This window comes from Entelurus aequoreus, linkage group LG23 (genome assembly GCF_033978785.1).
Source record: "Entelurus aequoreus isolate RoL-2023_Sb linkage group LG23, RoL_Eaeq_v1.1, whole genome shotgun sequence".
In the NCBI taxonomy this organism is placed as follows: Eukaryota; Metazoa; Chordata; class Actinopteri; order Syngnathiformes; family Syngnathidae; genus Entelurus; species Entelurus aequoreus.
In genome coordinates, this window is record NC_084753.1 from 31,573,913 (window position 1) to 31,586,835 (window position 12,923).

A 12,923-nucleotide genomic window follows, 5' to 3' on the forward strand; every position below is an offset into this window, starting at 1 on the left:
TTAATACGCCGCCGTATGCTTAAAATGATCAAAATATGTAAATATTACATGTTAGTATGAATGTTACTACATGACATATGTACTTACAGTGTGTGTATAAAACCTTGTAGGTTTTTTAAGAGCACTTTATAGGCTCCTATTACCTTCATTGTTAGCTGAATTTTGCTAGTGTTTATTTAAGAGTTAGAATGATAAACAGAATTTCCCAAAAAACGGCAATTCTCCTTTAAAAAAAATTTTTTTTTACTATGTTTAATGTTACCAGAATAATCGGTGTGACGTCATAATTCCTAACATTTCCAATTAAATTCTGCTGTGTTGCATTTTCACAACAACATGGATGAAGGTTCAGATGAAGACCTCGTGAGATGCTGATGGGTGTGTGGTAACGCCGTGAACAGCGAGAGCGCGTCTAGTTTTTGCCGGTGTTCACTTTGATTGGTCACGGATCCACAATTAAGTCTCTTTTAGAGGCCAAGAATGCTGGTTTTGGTCCCTAAAAGCACATGGAGACCCACCGGCTTCTAAATCCCGATGCCAGTTGTTTGGCAGTGAACTGTATCCAGCTCATGGGAGAATTGAACGCCTTGATGAGAATGGACGGATGGTTTGAAAGGGAATTAGCTTCCTCCAACAGCCGTGGTAATGATGATGAATGCTGTGCACCGTGGAGAAACCGGGACTTGGACAGGAACCAGCGCCTGTCCTTCTTGGAGTTTTTGTGTAAAGCCCTTAACCTTCGGCTTTTTGTGTCGTCTATTGGCAATACTTCTCTATCCCCTTCTTATGGGTTACTTTAAATGTATTCAACATTTCAAACACACATTTTAGAGTGATGCGGAATAAAAAGTAAACCGTACATGAGTACAGTAGGAGCAGAGAAATGTACCTCTAGGATTTTACTTGGCAGATACTACATGTGCTGTCTGTTTGGAACGGGGCTGTCCAAACTGTTTCCACTGAAAAATTAAACGTGGTGGCCATTTTGATAGTTTTCATTGTCAAAACCAATGTATAGATTTTTTTATTTTTATTTTTTTACCTTTAGGGCTCTCAAGTTGGGGGATCAAAGTGTAATATTTGATGTGAAGTATTCGGAGCCCGAATGTGTGTAAATATGTATATATTTGTATGTGTGTGTGTATGTATGTATGTATGTATGTGTATATATATATATATATATATATATATATATATATATTAGGGCTGCAACTAACGATTAATTTGATAATCGATTAATCTGTCGATTATTACTTTGATTAATAATCGGATAAAAGAGACAAACTACATTTATATCCTTTCAAGTATTTTATTGAAAAAAAACAGCATACTGGCACCATACTTATTTTGATTATGGTTTCTCAGCTGTTTGTACATATTGCAGTTTATAAATAAAGGTTTATTTAAAAAAAAAAAAAAAAATTCTTTAAAACTAAAAAAAAAATTGTCTCTGCGCATGCGCATAGCATAGATCCAACGAATCGATGACTAAATTAATCGCCAACTATTTTTGTAATCGATTTTAATCGATTAGTTGTTGCAGCCCTAATATATATATATATATATATATATATATATATATATATATATATATATATATATATATATATATATATATATATATATATATATATAATGCGTGCGTGTACTGTGTTTCCCATAAACTGCCAAGATACCTGTGACGGTGGGGGCGTGGCTATGGGCGTGGTCACCATGACATCATCGAGTAATTTGCATAATTTGCTACAATGATATGATTTTCTCTAAAAAGGCTAAAAAAATATACTTACTAATTAATAACAGTTTTGTTTTAAACGTCCATCCATTTTACAATATAATTACAACACTTTATGTACATATTTATATACAGATTTGAACAATAAGTTATTCACTGAAATATATTTATTAATTGTGGTTCTTACAAAATATATATCTTATAAAATATAAAAGCTAAAATTTCTCTTAAAGCTCTGCCCCTTTAATTAGTGTATACTAAATAATTTAACTTTAGCCTACTACTACAACCATATTATTTACCAGCAACATAAAGTGAAACATAGGCAGAGGTGTCCTGCCACAGTCAGTAACAAATAAACAGAAAACAGTAGTGGTCAAACACAAATAAGGCAACAAGAGAAGTATCCTACACTTCTCTTTTGTAAAGTAAATCTGAACAGCCTATATGGGCATCTACATCAACTATATGATTTGCCTGAGAAGCTGGACAGGAAAAAAAAAAAAAAAATTTTTTTTAATTTATTTTATTTTATTTGTGGTGGACGTAATTCTTTCGTGGCGGGCCGCCACAAATAAATGAATGTGTGGGAAACACTGGTGTATATATATATGTGTGTGTGTACAGTACAGGCCAAAAGTTTGGACAAACCTTCTCATTCACAACACAACTGATGGTCCCAACACCATTGATAAAGTGAGAAATTCCACTAATCAACCCTGATAAGGCACACCTGTGAAGTGAAAACCATTTCAAGAGACTACCTCTTGAAGCTCATCGAGAGAATGCCAAGAGTGTGCAAAGCAGTCATCAGAGCAAAAGGCTGGCTATTTTGAAGAAACTAGAACATAAAACATGTTTTCAGTTATTTCACCTTTTTTGGTTAAGTACATAACTCCACATTTGTTCATTCATAGTTTTCAGTGACAATCTACAATGTAAATAGTCATGAAAATAAACACATTGAATGAGAAGGTGTCCAAACTTTTGGCCTGTACTGTGTGTGTGTGTTTATATGTTTATGTTTATATATGTGTATGTTTATACTTGTTTATGGCAAACACACAAATTATGCAATCTTTTACCCAAAACATGTTTCAAAGTGGAATATTTAATGGTAAATATTTGGACCCCTAAATAGGTCAATAATTAATAGACTAGACTTGGACTACCTTTTTAAAAAAAAAAAGTTTTTATTGTCATTCAAGTTTGAACTTTACAGTACAGATAACGAAATTTTGTTGCATTAGCTCATGGTAGTGCAGGATAAAAAATCAATAAGGTGCAGATGGTTAGAGTGTCCGCCCTGAGATCGGTAGGTTGGAGTTCAAATCCCAGCCGAGTCATACCAAAGACTATAAAAATGGGACCCATAACCTCCCTGCTTGGCACTCAGCAACAAAGGGTTGGAGTTGGGGGTTAAATCACCAAAATGATTCCCGGGCGCGGCGCCGCTGCTGCCCACTGCTCCCCAAAGGGGATGGGACAAATGCAGAGGACAAATTTCACCACATCTAGTGTGTGTGTGACAATCATTGGTACTTTAATCTTTAATCTTAATATAAATAAATAGATTACTGTACAGATAAATATATTGCACTTTTGCATATGCATCCACGTTTATGGATGTATGTTATATTGTCTTTATTGTCTTATTTCCAGCGAGTTCATCCATTTTGGGGGGGAATTGAGGGGATAAATATGATGCGTTCAAGAGTCTTACGGCCTGAGGGAAGAAGCTGTTACAGAACCTGGAGGTTCTGCTACGGAGGCTGCGGAACCTCTTTCTAGAGTCCAGCAGTGAAAACAGTCCTTGGTGGAGGTGGGAGGAGTCTCTGCAGATTTTCTGAGCCCTGGTCAGGCAGTGGCTTTTTGCGATCTCCTGGATAGGAGGAAGAGGAGTCCTGATGATCTTGTGTGTGTGTGTGTGTGTACAGTACAGGCCAAAAAATTTGGACACACCTTTTCATTCACAACACAACCAATGGTCCAAACCCCATTGATAAAGCGAGAAATTCCACTAATCAACCCTGATAAGGCACACCTGTGAAGTGAAAACCATTTCAGGTGACTTCCTCTTGAAGCTCATCGAGAGAATGCCAAGAGTGTGCAAAGCAGTCATCAGAGCAAAGGGTGGCTATTTTGAAGAAACTACAATATAAAACATGTTTTCAGTTATTTCACCTTTTTTGGTTTAGTGCATAACTCCACATTTGTTCATTCATAGTTTTGATGCCTTCAGTGACAATCTACAATAAAGTTAACTCATTGAATGAGAAGGTGTGTGTGTGTTTGTGTGTGTGTGGCAAACAGACAAATTATGCAATATTTGACCCAAAACATGTTTCAAAGTGGAATATTTAATGGTAAGTATTTGGACCCCTAAGTAGGTCAATAATTAACAGCTATGATTTTAATGCATTATTACTTTTTGAGCAAGGACAGTTTTAAAAGAAAAATCCCACACAAATTTTCAGTTTTATTTTTCTTTGTGGTCTTTTGTTTGTTTGTTGTACGCCCCTTTTGTCAAAGACCACTTTTCTACGGCAAACACACAAAATATATGTAATATTCCCCACCAAAAACAATATCAAAGTGTAAGATTTGATGTGAAGTAATTGGAGCATTCAATAGGTCAGAAATTCATAACATTGATTTTGATTCATTATTATTTTTGAGCAATGACAGATTTAAAGGGGGAAAAAAACCAGCCTGCATGGCAGCAACATTGCAACTTTTTATCGTTAGATTTCACCTTTTATTCCACCTTTTTATATATATTTATATATTTATTTTGTATTTATTTATTTTTTATTTTTTTTGTGTACAAGTATTTTTAGAATGGCTGTCAAAAAATCCGCTGCGCGCTGATATTTGGACAGCCCCGGTTTAGACGCTGAGGACCGCAGTCCAAGCAGGGATTCAGTCTTTGGGGATTTCGTCTCGCTCTCTCGATCGTTGACCGCCCAATGACCTCGCAGCCCAAGTGGGACAAGGGCCTCAGGGTTGGGAATTTGCTATTTCTGGGCCACAATGATGGTCTCCAAGATGAGTGGCAGCGTGGCGTAGCTGACTGGCATCTACTCAAAGAAACGGGCTGAAATCCCTGCTTTGGAGCGGAATGAATGTCGACCAGCGTGCCTTCGTCACGGTCGAGCAGTGAAGTGTCCTGGACATCCAGAACAGATGGTCCTACTGTACTGCACCCTTCCCAGCTCCTTATTTATAAGGATGATGTTGTTTTGACGTCTGTCGCATCCCCGCACTGAAGTCAACCACAAATATATTTTATGGGATTATTTGATTTTAAAATGAAAGTCATTTGAGAAGCTTTCTGATTGGAGATGCTGAAAAATCTGGACTAGTAGGACTCGGTATACAAGAGAGAAATGCTTGAAATATGGTTTTGTTGCTTCTAGGGATGTAACAATATCAACATTTCATATCACGGTTGTTATTATTATTATTGTTGAATGTGCTCACAACTTAGTACCATATTTTTCGGACTATAAGTCGCAGTTTTTTTCATAGTTTGGCCGGGGCTGCGACTTATACTCAGGAGCGACTTATGTGTGAAATTAACACATTAGCGTAAAATATCAAATAATATTATTTATCTCATTCACGTAAGAGACTAGACCGGGGGTCGGCAACCCGCGGCTCTAGAGCCGCATGCGGCTCTTTAGCGCCGCCCTAGTGGCTCTCTGGAGATTTTTCAAAAATGTATGAAGAATGGAAAAAGATGAGGGGGAAAAAAATCTATTTTTTTGTTTAGTATGGTTTCTGTAGGATTACAAACATGACACAAACCTCCCTAATTGTTATAAATCACACTGCTTATATTAAACATGCTTCACTGATTCGAGTATTTGGCGAGCGCCGTTTTGTCCTACTAATTTTGGCGGTCCTTGAACTCACCGTATAGTTTGTTTACATGTATAACTTTCTCCGACTTTCTAGGACGTGTTTTATGCCACTTTTTTTCTGTCTCATTTTGTCCACCACACTTTTAACGTTGTGCAACTCACACAAAGGTGAGTTTTGTTGATGTTATTGACTTGTGTGGAGTGCTAATCAGACATATTTGGTCACTGCATGACTGCAAGCTAATCGATGCTAACATGCTATTTAGGCTAGCGATATGTACATATTGCATCATTATGCCTCATTTGTAGCTATATTTGAGCTCATTTAGTTTCCTTTAAGTCCTCTTAATTCAATTTATATCTCATGGCACATGTAATATGGCTTTTAATTTTTTGCGGCTCCAGACAGATTTGTTTTTGTATTTTTGGTCCAATATGGCTCTTTCAACATTTTGGGTTGCCGACCCCTGGACTAGACGTATAAGATTTCATGGGATTTAGCGATTAGGAGTGACAGATTGTTTGGTAAACGTATAGCATGTTCTATATGTTATAGTTATTTGAATGACTCTTACCATAATATGTTACGTTAACATACCAGGCACGTTCTCAGTTGGTTATTTATGCATCATATAACGTACACTTAACGTATGTGGGCTCTGTACCGAGGATGTCGTTGTGGCCTGTGCAGCCCTTTGAGACACTTGTGATTTAGGGCTATATAAATAAACATTGACTGATTGATTGATTGATATTCAGCCTGTTGTTCACTGTTCTTTATTTATTTTAAATTGCCTTTCAAACGTCTATTCTTGGTGTTGGGTTTTATCAAATAAATTTCCCCCAAAAAATGCGACTTACACTCCAGTGCGATTTATATGTTTTTTTCCTTCTTTATTATGCATTTTCGGCCGGTGCGACTTATACTCCGGAGCGACTTATAGTCCGAAAAATACGATAATACACACAATGGAATCTTTAAACCAGGTTTAAAATAATAATAAATTGACACACAATTGAATTTCTTGACAGAAGAATAAATATACGTGTATACAGTACATGTGTACACATACGTGTGTGTGTGTATGTATATATATGTATATATACAAACATGTATATATTTGTGTGGAAATAGGTGTTTTTCTATGTGTGTGTGTATATATCTGTGGGTGTCTTTGACTGCTTGCCCACAGACACCTTCTTTAAGCAGACATGGAAGCAAAATATCAATCAATTAAAGATTATTTATATAGCCCTAAATCACGAGTGTCTCAAAGGGCTGCACAAGCCACAACGACATCCTCAGGGCAAGAAAAAACTCAACCCAATGGGATTACAGTGAGAAACCTTGGAGGGGACCACAGATGTAAGGACCCCCGCACCCCCCCCCGCATATATCCTATAGAATCTTCCACGCGCATGTCATGATCCGTGGTCCGGGTCATGCTTTGTGTTTTCTGTTGGTTTTGGACTCCTTTAGTTCCTGTTTGTGCACCTCTGAGTTTGTTACCATGGCTATTTATGACTTTCACCTGCCTCTATCGTTGAATCTTAGTAAAACTAAAATAATGCTATTTGGTAACAGTAGAAGAGAAAGTCAAACACAAATACAAATAGACGGAATAGAAATTGCAAGAGTAAATGAAACCAAATTTCTAGGTATAATGATTGATGATAAATTGAACTGGAAATCTCACGTAAAAAATATACAACATAAAGTTGCAAGAAACACGTCAATAATGAATAAAGCAAAACATGTTCTAGACCAAAAATCCCTTCATATTCTTTACTGCTCACTAGTGTTACCATATCTGAGCTACTGTGTAGAAATATGGGGAATTAATTACAAAAGTACACTTCATTCATTAACGGTGTTACAAAAAAGATCAGTTAGAATAATACATAATGTTGGATATAGAGAACATACAAATCCTTTATTTATTGAATCAAAAATACTGAAATTCCACGACAGTGAATTTGCAAACAGCTAAAATTATGCACAAAGCAAACTATAACCTGCTACCCAAGAATATACAACAATTATTCTCAAAAAAAGAGGAGAAATACAATCTTAGAGAAAAACGTAATTTAAAACATTTGTTTGCACGTACAACACTTAAGACCTTCAGTATATCAGTATGTGGAATTAAATTACGGAATGGATTAAGCAAAGCAATCAAACAATGTACTAATATGATCCACTTCAAGAAACTCTTCAAACTTAAAGTGTTTACAAAGTACAAAGAAGAAGAACCATGACAAACATTCTCAATTTATTTCATCCATCCATTCATTCATTCTTAAAGTAATCTTACTTATCTCATCATATGAAATATGACTTACTTCACCAATTATTATTATTAAATTCTTACTATTATTTATTTATTTATTTTTATTGTGATTACTTATGGAGTTTATTGTGAAAAAATTGTGAACAGGAAGTGAACAAAAATTTTTGCAACTGTTATGTAAAGAAAAGGGGTAGGATTAAATAAGCTCTGCTTCTTCCTACTCCTTTTCGAACATGTTGAAAAGAGAAACTGGAAATTGTGATGTATCATGTTGTAAGCTTGCATGTTCGAAATAAATTCTAACTCAACTCTGGTTTTCGGGACGCTCACCTGTTTCTAACCAAGAGACATTACTTAAACCTGCCTTTGCCGGTCACTCGTCCTGGCTTCTTTGTTTGTGATTCTTGATTCTTGTTCCTGCGCTAAGCTTCGCCATAGCTTCCCATGCTATCGGCCCGCTTTTCTGTTTATTCTTGTTTTTGTCTGCTTGTATCTACGGTGTATGATTCATGAGAAATAAATAATCTCCTACCTTCACGCTTTCGTCCGGAGTTGTCCGTTCTGCATCTGGGAGGAACGACCCCGCATAAAGATGCGACCCCAACGTGACAGCACAATAATTTGGTTCGGAAAAATCTTGACTTTGATTGCACAAAATCCTTGAAATTGCCACAAATGCCCCGGTACTGAGACCGTGGAAGCCATGTTTACTTCCGTTAACACTGGAGTGCGTGTGACGTCATGTTTGTATGCGGGTCAGATTGCATTCACATTAGACACCGCTTTTTCTTTTATGTGAACGACCACAAAAAAAATTCTAAATTGGACAATACAGAGCGAGCATCTTGTACCCAGAAGGAATGACGTGTTAGTAGGGGTGTAACGGTACACAAACATTTCTGTTCGATACGTACCTCGGTTTAGAGGTCACGGTTCGGTTCATTTTCGGTACAGTAAGAAAACAACAAAATATACTTTTTTTTTGGTTATTTATTTACCAAATTTGTAAACAATGGCTTTATCCTTTTAACATTTGGAACACTATAATAATTCTACCCACGTTAATCAACATTAAACTGCCTCAAGTTGTTGCTCAGATTAAATAAAATGACAAAACTTTTCTTCTACATATAAAAAGTGCAACATTAAACAGTTTCAAGTCAACTCATCATGCTTAATTTATTACAGCATTTGGGAAGCCTGTAGTTGATTTTTATTATGTAAATGTTATATTTTTATCAACATGTGATAGCAGGGCCCCTGCCATTCAAAACTAGGCTGCTCCATTACTAATGATTAATGTAACTTTAGCTGAAAAAAATAGTACAATAGCAATAGGAGAGACTATTCATCCCTGAACCCCATGGAGTTCATGTAGGCTTAATGATGCGGTTACATTATTATATCAACTATCAGAGACAGAAACTCTTCATTTAACATAATGTCCTTTTTTGCTGCTTCAACACTGAAAAAGGTAAAGTGAAAAAACAGACCGACGGGGCTCTGCTGTCCGTAACACACACACACTGACAAGAGACATAGGCAAAACGCGGAGCAGCTTGTTAAGACTTTAACTTTTGGCTACTTAATATGTTCGTGTGGAAACTCGTTCGGTACACTTCCGAACCGAACCGAAACCCCCGTACCGAAACGGTTCAATACAAATACACGTACCGTTACACCCCTAAAGGAAGGCGGCCAACAGGAAGTAGACTGCTAATTGAGAGTGAGAGGTAGAAGGCGGTGATTCAGATTGGTGTCCTAATCTCCCAGACCTACACCTGGGCAGGTACTTACCTGCTGTGTACCAACATTGTGTGGGGACACAAAAACTCTGTCCCATTCAGACCCGCGTTCTGGTCCTTTCATTGTTTAGTGCCCAAACTGTGTCGTGTTTCAAACCATGTCGGGAAGAAGCGAGGCCTGGAAACGCTGATGCGCCTTTAAACTCACACGTGTACAAAGACACAACACGGTCTGGTAAATCACACCGAGCGTGACCTGGGCCTTAAAGGAGTCTCTTGTTTTATTCAATGTCCAACAGCGTGTTTATTGGCTGCTGACTGAATCACATCGCATCACAACAACCTTACGTCACAGAGTCAGGACGCAGGGTTTGTTAGCGTTGAATGACACGGCGGACTCGGGGGACCCGGCCCTCTACTCTCTCAACCCCCATTCTCCTTTGTCCTACCCCACCCCCTACGCAGGGCTCACCCGTTGCCCGGGCAACGCTCCCAATTGTGCTATTAACAAAGGGAGTGGAGGCTTTTTTTGCCTCCTGGGAGGTGGTCCCCTCCGCCCGCACCCTGACCTCTGCCAACCCTGCTCTCCTCCTCCTTCCCCCCCACTGGTGCATCATTCGTTGCTATGGCGCCATGTTTGGAAATGGAATGACAGCAGAAGAGAGAGGAGGAAAGCGGGGTGGCTGGAATTTTTTTTTTAATGGAAGATCAAATCCGCTCAGACCAGTCGGCCACGATGGCCGTCTGTCAGCAAGTCATCAGTCCCAGCGCTTTAGATGTTTACACACACACACACACTTATATATACACATATACCAACACACACACTTACTGTATATATACACCTATACCCACGCACACTTATATATATATATACACCTGTACTAACATACACACACTTATATATATACACCTATACCCACACACACACTTATATATACACCTATACCAACACACACACTTATATATATACCTATACCAACACACACACTTACTGTATATATACACCTATACCCACGCACACTTATATATATATATACACCTGTACTAACACACACACACTTATATATATACACCTATACCCACACACACACTTATATATACACCTATACCAACACACACACTTACTGTATATATACACCTATACCCACACACTTACTGTATATATACACCTATACCCACACACTTACTGTATATATACACCTATACCCACACACACACTTATATATACACCTATACCAACACACACACTTATATATATATATACCTATACCCACACACACACTTATATATATACCTATACCAACACACACACTTACTGTATATATACACCTATACCCACACACACACTTATATATACACCTATACCAACACACACACTTACTGTATATTTACACCTATACCCACTCACACACTTATATATACACCTATACCAACACACACACTTACTGTATATATACACCTATACCCACACACACACTTATATATACACTTATACCAACACACACACTTACTGTATATATACACTTATACCCGCACACACACTTATATATATATACCTATACCCACACACACACTTATATATATACCTATACCAACACACACACTTATATATATACCTATACCCACACACACACTTATATATATACCTATACCAACACACACACTTACTGTATATATACACTTATACCCACACACACACTTATATATACACCTATACCAACACACACTTACTGTATATATACACTTATACCCACACACACACTTATATATACACCTATACCATCACACACACTTATATATACACACCTATACCCACACACACACTTATATATACACTTATACCAACACACACACTTACTGTATATATACACCTATACCAGGGGTCGGCAACCCGCGGCTCTAGAGCCGCATGCGGCTCTTTAGCGCCGCCCTAGTGGCTCTCTGGAGCTTTTTCAAAAATGTATGAAAAATGGAAAAAGACAACGGAAAAAAATATATTTTTTGTTTTAATATGGTTTCTGTAGGAGGACAAACATGACACAAACCTCCCTCATTGTTAGAAATCACACTGTTTATATTAAACACGCTTCACTGATTCGAGTATTTGGCGAGCGCCGTTTTGTCCTACTAATTTTGTCGGTCCTTGAACTCACCTAGTTTGTTTCATGTATAACTTTCTCCGACTTTCTAGGACGTGTTTTATGCCACTTCTTTTTCTGTCTCATTTTGTCCACCAGACTTTTAACGTTGTGCGTGAATACACAAAGGTGAGTTTTGTTGATGTTATTGACTTGTGTGGAGTGCTAATCTGACATATTTGGTCACTGCATGACTGCAAGCTAATCGATGCTAACATGCTATTTAGGCTAGCTATATGTACATATTGCAGCATTATGCCTCATCTGTAGCTATGTTTGAGGTCATTTAGTTTCCTTTAAGTCCTCTTAATTCAATTTATATCTCATGACACACTATCTGTATGTAATATGGCTTTTAATTTTTTGCGGCTCCAGACAGATTTGTTTTTTGTGATTTTGGTCCAATATGGCTCTTTTAACATTTTGGGTTGCCGACCCCTGACCTATACCCACACACACACTTATATATACACTTACACCAACACACACACTTACTGTATATATACACCTATACCCACACACACACTTATATATACACCTATACCCACACACACACTTATATATATACACCTCTACCCACACACACACATATATACACCTATACCAACACACACTTATATATACACTTATACCCACACACACTTATATATATATATATACCCACACACACTTATATATATATATATATATATATATATATATATATATATATATATATATATACCCACACACACGTATATATACACATATACCCACTGCACACACACTAATATATACACTTATACCCACCGCACACACACGTATATATACACATATACCCACGCACACACACTTATATATACACTTGTACCAATACACACACTTGTGTATATATATACACACTTGTACCAATACACACACTTGTATATACAGACATGTATAACCACATACACACACTTGTATATACACACACATGTATACCCACACACACACACACACACACACAATTTTACCCACACACTTACACACACACTAGTATATACACATTTACTCACACAGACACACACTTGTATATACACACACATGTATACCCACACACACACACACACACACACATATTTACACACACAGTCACACACACACTTGTATATACACATTTACTCACA

At 37.3% G+C, this 12,923-nt stretch overlaps 1 protein-coding gene across 2 annotated transcripts in view; it reads left to right on the top strand.

Annotated features, from left to right (window-relative positions):
- The window catches only part of LOC133640670 (frizzled-3-like), a 61,541-nt gene that overhangs the window by 15,882 nt on the left and 32,736 nt on the right, over nt 1–12,923 (top strand). The gene's annotated exons all lie outside the window — the stretch shown is intronic.